This window comes from Chanos chanos, chromosome 6 (genome assembly GCF_902362185.1).
Source record: "Chanos chanos chromosome 6, fChaCha1.1, whole genome shotgun sequence".
In the NCBI taxonomy this organism is placed as follows: domain Eukaryota; kingdom Metazoa; phylum Chordata; class Actinopteri; order Gonorynchiformes; family Chanidae; genus Chanos; species Chanos chanos.
Window position 1 is genome coordinate 11,754,860 of NC_044500.1, and position 7,340 is coordinate 11,762,199.

Sequence of the window (7,340 nt, forward strand, 5' to 3'; positions counted from 1 at the left end):
CAGAGCAGACGAGAGAGAATTGATAAAGTGCATTACATCTGGAGAGAAGAAAAGTAGAGAGAGAGGGATGAATAAACGAACTAAAGGAAGATGGATTTGTCACTATTTCCAAAGCTGCTGAAACTTATAAAGAAAGTATAAAACTGACAGAGAGAGAGAGGGAGAGAGTGAGAAAGGCAGAGAGAGAGACTGAGGTTTTTTTTAAAAATGTACTTGCATTACAATAAACTTCCTTACCTTAACAGGTAGGTGGAAGGGCATATATAACAAACATCATTGAAATAACAACATTACAAGATCAAAGGTACTGATGGGACCGATCATTATAGTTATATACCAGCTCAAGAGCAATAAAAAAAAAAAAAGCTAAGCACTTAGAGCAAGAGTCCACACAAGACATTTCATTTAGTGCTTAGGCAATGACACATTACTTTCAAAACAAGAAATGTCTAGCTACAATGTGTGATAAGGCTAAACTAACTAACAGTAAGAGGTATACGTATTTTAAACTGACTTCAAAAACTATGTTAAAATATGGATACATTATATTACATCTGAGATGTAGGATCACAAAGCATGTTATATTGACATAAAAAGCTTTTAAACAGGTTCGTCTCCTTTTCCAGGGTCTAAATCATGTTTACATCAGAAAGCGAATCCCCCGCAGTCAAAAGCGTCAAAGTCTGAATCGCCTTCGAAGTCGAAGCTGTTAAAATGGGGCGAGTCAACGGCCTGACTGCAGGCGTGATACGAGCTACCTCCGCCTAACTCGGAGAAACCTGTGGAGTGGGTGATTTCAGGTGCTCGAGCGTCCATGTTGGACGAGGGCGAACAGGAGTTGAGGTATCCCAGCGCCGAAGATGCAGCTGCCCCGCCCATCAATAAACACACTGCCCTCACCGCTCGGGCGTCGCTGCTATTCCCGTGCCGCAGGCAGTTAGCTGAAGGAGTGAGGGGACGCTGGCGTATGCTACCTGTACATGGATGGTATGGATAAGTTAGTATTTAGCCAGACGTTTGCTGCTTTTCAAGGAAATATAAGCTTTGCTTATATAAGGAAATATAAGCTTTGGTATGGTCACTTAACTGATCTCTAACTTGAGTGATGTCTCTAAAGAAAAACTAAGGTAGTAAAAGGAAGTAAAAATTGAATCAGCAGCGGAGTGACTCAGACACACAGAGACCAAGAGACTAAATACACAGAAAGAAACGTTTTGAAAGTATTCTCTGATAGCAGAACGATATGATAGCAAAATGAAAGTAAAAAAAAAAAAAAAAAAAGAAAAAACAAAAACAATGACCACAACAACAACAACATAAAAAACATACACACATACCTCTTTGTCTGAAAGAGTTCTCTCTCACACTGAGGCGTGGCGATGCTGGAGGCTTGTCATTAAAGCGAGGAGATGGGGGGTCCTTTTCACTGGGTGTATCTGGAAGGGGTTCTCTGTCTGTGATGCAGGAAGTAATGCTTTGTTGTCTCCTTACAGATAACGGCGACATCACGCACTGAGAAATGAAACAACCATTTGTCTCTGTACATGAGGATATCGCACACTATGACACAATACAAACCTTTTCTGGCTCAGAGCTTTTGTAATTGTTGCAAAAAAACAAGCAAACAAACAAACAAACAAAAATCTGTTCTAAAACTTTGTCACTTGGTGATATGACGCTAACACAGAATCAGTTGCCAAATTTGGCACTGATCTATAGAGTTAAGAAATAAACTTTCAGTCCTTTAGCAAAACAAAGTAAAGGCAGGAACTCACCTCTCTCACTTTCCGCAACAACTTCAGCCACTGACTGTGAAGGCAAATCGGATCAGTGTTACTTTAAACATAACGTCTGCATCAGCAAGACACACGGAATGTTCTGAGTCTGCAAGTTTGACAATAAGCAACTGAATTAACCTCTCTGACTCCACTGATTTAAGGACAAAACCAAATTGTACAATCTGGATTAGATCTCTTATTGGAGATTAACCTTAAATTAGAGGATTTGGAGGACCACATGCGGCTGTAACAAAATGTTCCTCCTTACAGACGTTTAACTATACAATAATTTAGAAAGGTTCACAAATCTGGTTTTGCTGAATGTAACTACATTGTTTTTGTGCATCAGTAATCAAATTTTACCGGCAGCCTAACCTGCAGTCGTCGGGGTTGTCAGAGAGCAGGAGTAAGAATTTGTCTTGGGGAAGAATGAGAGCAAAGCAGCAGTCTCGACGGCCCCCCGGGGGGAGCCGGGGGAGGTCCAGAATCTCTCTGCCCTCAACAATGGCCTCACAGTTTCTCTGCAGCTCCACTACCTGATCTGGAGGTGAATCCACATCACGACACACCATGAGACTGCCCTCTACTGTCAGCACCAAATACTTCTCCTTCCACTGCTTGAACATGAAGCCCCCTGAGAAAGAGGGGGGGAGCAGAGAGGGAGGGGGGGCAGAGCGACAGACAGACAGAGACACAGGGAGAGAAACAGAAAGACAGAGAGAGACAGACAGACAGACACAGAGACAGAGACATAGAGAGAGAAACAGAAATAGAAGGACAGAGAGAGTGTGAGACAGGGAGAGAGAGAGAGAGAGAGAGCTATGTTAAATACACCTCTTGCCACACATTCACTTTAGGTTAACTTTTGTGCACTGCTGGTGGATTTTCCAGCCAAATGTTTTGTCTGTAGAATACACTGTGACAATACTGAAGTACTTGTATCAAATGATGTTTCCAGTCAGGCGGTCTAGATTGTTGGACAGCTATTTTCTCATTTTCTAAAATCTCCTCCTGATCCTAAATGATGTGAGTAGATATTATTCTCATGCTCATTGTCATGTGACAAAGCAAGAGGTCAGCAGACAGGCAGAAATACAGATAAAGAAAGGGGACAGTTGACAGATTTGTCCCATTTGACGACATAGTTCTGGCGATGATAGTCAATGAAGGGGAGACACGTGCTAATAGAACAGTGTCTGCTCCATTTAGTCCAGCAGGGATTATTTTACGGGAGAGGTGGATTAATCACATATAGCAAGCAAAGGCAGCTTTTCTAACCTACAAGCGTTTATGTGCTTATGGATGAACCAGTCACTGCTGAGAAATCAAAGAACCATCTAGAAGCTTAGCTGAAGATACACACTAGGAGGAACAGTATTCTAACGAAAACCAAACAATTCATGTGACTGATATTCGAAAGTCCACGTACCACTACGACTGCAATATATATAACATCGCAATCGCATGTGTCATTACTCAAGGATGAGGATATGGTTTTGTGCAAGTACAAAGTGAAATATTAATGCAGTAAATGAAGATAAGAGAGTATAAAGTTTTGTCATGTTTCATAGTAGTTCAGCTGGATAATTCATTGTTATGGGTCATTCAATGTACAGGATGAATATGATTCTATAATCTGCTCAAAGAGCTGGGAACACCCTGATCTGTAGTGCCAGCTTAGCGGGATTGGACAGGACGTATGTCGCATTCATCTGACCAAGTCTGTGCACTCTGATTTACCCCAGGAACATCACAAACGTCTTCACTTCTCTTTCCAGTTCAATAAAACGTGTACAGCAGATTAACACAATCACAATCTCTTCCTCATCAACAATTTCAGCAGCGTAATACTTATTCCATATCAACATTTTCACAAACTAAACATTCAGAAATTGAACAAACGGATTCGTACATGACACGCGTTCTTCAACTCAGTTTGAAAAACGCAACGTTCCCAAAATTCATCATTCCGAAATAACAAAGTGAAAAGATGATCTTCAATTGGACGACTTCAAAGCAAACCACCCGCCGCACAATTCACTTTCGTCAGTCGCACAGACCGGTTCAGGAATGGGACAGTAGTGAAGGTGTATGAAAAAGCAGTTACACAGGGTACTGGGGTGGAAAAGAAGTGCTATTCTTACCATACTTCCTCAGGAACCCTCGGTGTATTCCTGCTGTGCTCATGTCTGTGTTCACCCAAGCAGCAGAGATACAAAAGACAGAAATCCACAGGGTTTCAAATGAATTAGTGAGGAAGACAGAGAGAGAGAGAGAGAGAGAGAGAGAGAGAGAGAGAGAGAGAGAGAGAGAGAGAGGGAGAGAAAGAATAATCCTCTTGCATGTAGGGCATTCCACAGGGCCCAATCTGTAGAGATTGGGCTGCTGTTCCTGAGTGCAGGATGGAAGGGAGTAAACACCCCGGTGCATAAACATCACATGCCCGGCCCAGCCGCCAATCATAATCATAACCATGAGCAAATCCCAGTCATTCCTCCTACTCCTCACGCACCAGATGTCACGGAAAACTCTCCCTCTCTCGTACTTTCTATCATTTTCACATGGACGCTCGCACACATGCACAAGCGTGCCAACACACATACACATGCAGGCACACACACACACACACACACACACACACACACAATAATCTCACTTTCATAAACACATGCCAGCACAGTCGAGCAAAGGTAGATATAGAAACTCTAATACAGAAACACCGAGCAACGCATAAAAACTATCAAATTGTCTAATGAGCCTTGATTGTTACCTTTTACAACTTTTGAACTGTTTCTGGTTGGGGTCATGGAACCGATTTCAAGAACGAATATGCCCTTATTTCATAGAAGTCAATGTTATGCTTTATTTTGCACTGACCTCGGTTACCGTGTAAACTGTATGGCAACCCCGCCATAAATGTGCGCTTTCTAAAGCTCATGGCACGCTGGAGGTGTAGATTTGGACATTGTTAAGCCATTGTTTTATCATTTTAGTCATCATTCAGTCATCCTGCTAAGTGTCTGTCTCTGTCAGTAAGGAACAACCTACATCCCCTTTCCTTCTTTTCCTGATGCACCTGTTTATCGTTAAGCATGTGTTCATTACAGTCTTCAGATTCAGTCCTTTTGCTATATACCCTTACTTTACCAGACACCAACATATTTGACATTTTTCAAAAACTGTTAAAAAACGTGATCTAAAGTATATTAAAGGGTCGATTTCAAGATCTCTTTTATGGCATAAATGTATTGGCAGTTAGTATTAAAGATAATAGGAAACATATGTAGAATTACTTTTCAATGTGATTTAGTCACTTCAGAAAATAATCCTCTTTTTATTTAAGTATTTCTGTTATTTTGTCAACCCCTTGTATCTTTTAGATACTCAAAACGTGTCTTTTTAAACCACTAAAGAACACATTGAATACAGATAACTGAAAAATGTCTTTTCTCAATATGTAATCCATAGCATGTTTGAAACGACCCTCAAAATGAAGAAAAAAAAAAAAGTAATCTCTTTTATGTAATAAATGTAAAAAATGTAATCTCAACTTTATCCACCAGTAACTTTTTTTTCATACAACCTGGTTTGTAACATTTTTTAACAAATTGATCCACAAGTATATTTTGAGAAATAAGAAGGATAACAGCCTTTAATGGACAGAATTCAGAAATGCAATCACGTCAAATATTGACATATTCCCACAAAAACATGCGTCAATCTAAGGCACCCAGACAATCAAGGTTAGAGTTCATGCCTAACATTTCACCCTTGTACTGTCCACACATACATGTCCGCAAGGAAGCTGGCCTTGCCTGGCCTTGAGATCAGGGTGTCGTCAATCCAGACTATGAGATTATGACAAATTGGGATTGTGTTTTTTTTTTTTTTTTATCACCGCAGCTGTCTCTTGGGGAGCAGGTTGTGGTAATCTGTGACGGACTGGGCATACGTTCCCCACTCTGTGCCCTCCATAATATTGATTGTTTTCAATGTCATGTGTGGAAGAGACGAGTGAAAAGAGGGATTAATGCTTGATCAGTGCTCCAGGCCACAGTCCACAATACCATTACATAACACTTAAACTCAAACATTCTCAGCTTACTACCAGTTCCCTATGGCATGCTTATGCGCAACAGATTGGGGGGTGGGGGGGTGGGGGGGGAGACAACTAGTCATTTGTATTGTGAATGCAGATCTGGAATTCGATCAAGAGTCCACAAATTTCTTTTGAGTTTGCTATATTTTTCCGCAACAATAGTTGAAATGGTAACGTCAAAACAGTCCAGTGCAATATGTTCTTCTGTTCAACCAATTTCTGTGGAAATAGCAAAGAATACTGTGGCACAGGAAAATATCTGTTATGAACTGTATAATATATAATAATATATAATATATAATATATAATAATATATAATATACGGTTCACAACAGCTAGTTGTTGTTGTTGTAATAGAAGTAGTGGTATTCATTTAAAACGTGATATGCTTCTACACAATATCACACAAATCTTGTTTTTTGCATGTTTCACATGATGAGTGGAGATGTTTTTTTGTGTTCCTGTCTACCGACTGTAGATTATGTTAAAATCACGCTTACATAACTGGAGGGATCAATTTTGGTTTAAAACATGTAACTCTCCTGCAATTTCACATGGCATTGGTAATTAAGAGCGTGTTAACTGTCGGTTTAAACTGTATGGTTAAGTCACCATTCTTCCTCCTCTGCTCCTGTGAACTCACTGTTAGCCGGAGCGTGGTCTGGGGTGTACTGGTTGTCCTGTTATTGTAGTATCACTGTCTTCCAGCAGGGGGCACTGCCTCATGGGATCATGTAAACAAGAGGTGTCACATTTCGAACGAATGCATTGCTCTGTCCCATCTGTTTCAGTATGTATTCAGATCCAGTGTTTTTCTTTTTTTCTTTGCCACACCTAGAGGTGTGAGGAGTGGAAAGCTATGATACTTGTGAAAAGTCAGAGGAAAGAGGTTCTGTTTTTCACATCTGTTTCTCACACTACAGGTGGTACCATGCTGTTATGCTTTTCTAGATTCAGAGAATATATGCCACATATATACAGATGTCAATATAAGAAATCAAAAAAAAAAGTTTGTAGGTAAAATGTCACAAAATGTACTACTATTGTGCTAAAATGTTTTTAAAAAAGTGAAAGTTTAATTGGTAAAGTGCCATAAAGTATGCACTTCGTGTGATGCAGAGGGTGTGTTAAAATTGTAAGAAAGGAAATGAACAACGATTGTGATGAACAAATCACTTGGTTTTGGAACAGCTTCGCTGTTATAGACTTCACTTAGCTGGTTCCTCCAGATCTGATGAATAATCGATCTGTGTCATATAAACTAATACCACATTACCATCACCTGTGCCTTGTGCTTGCCCAGGTATAACCTGTTTGACCAGTTGAAACCACAACTGATCTGGCTGGCCTCAGTTTAATCCATTCCCAAAGCTGTCTAATAAACCTAACCCCACTCTGCTAGCTTCCCCCTCCCCACTGCTTTCTTCCAAAAATGGAGGCCCTGATTTTCTGTTTTTGTCTTT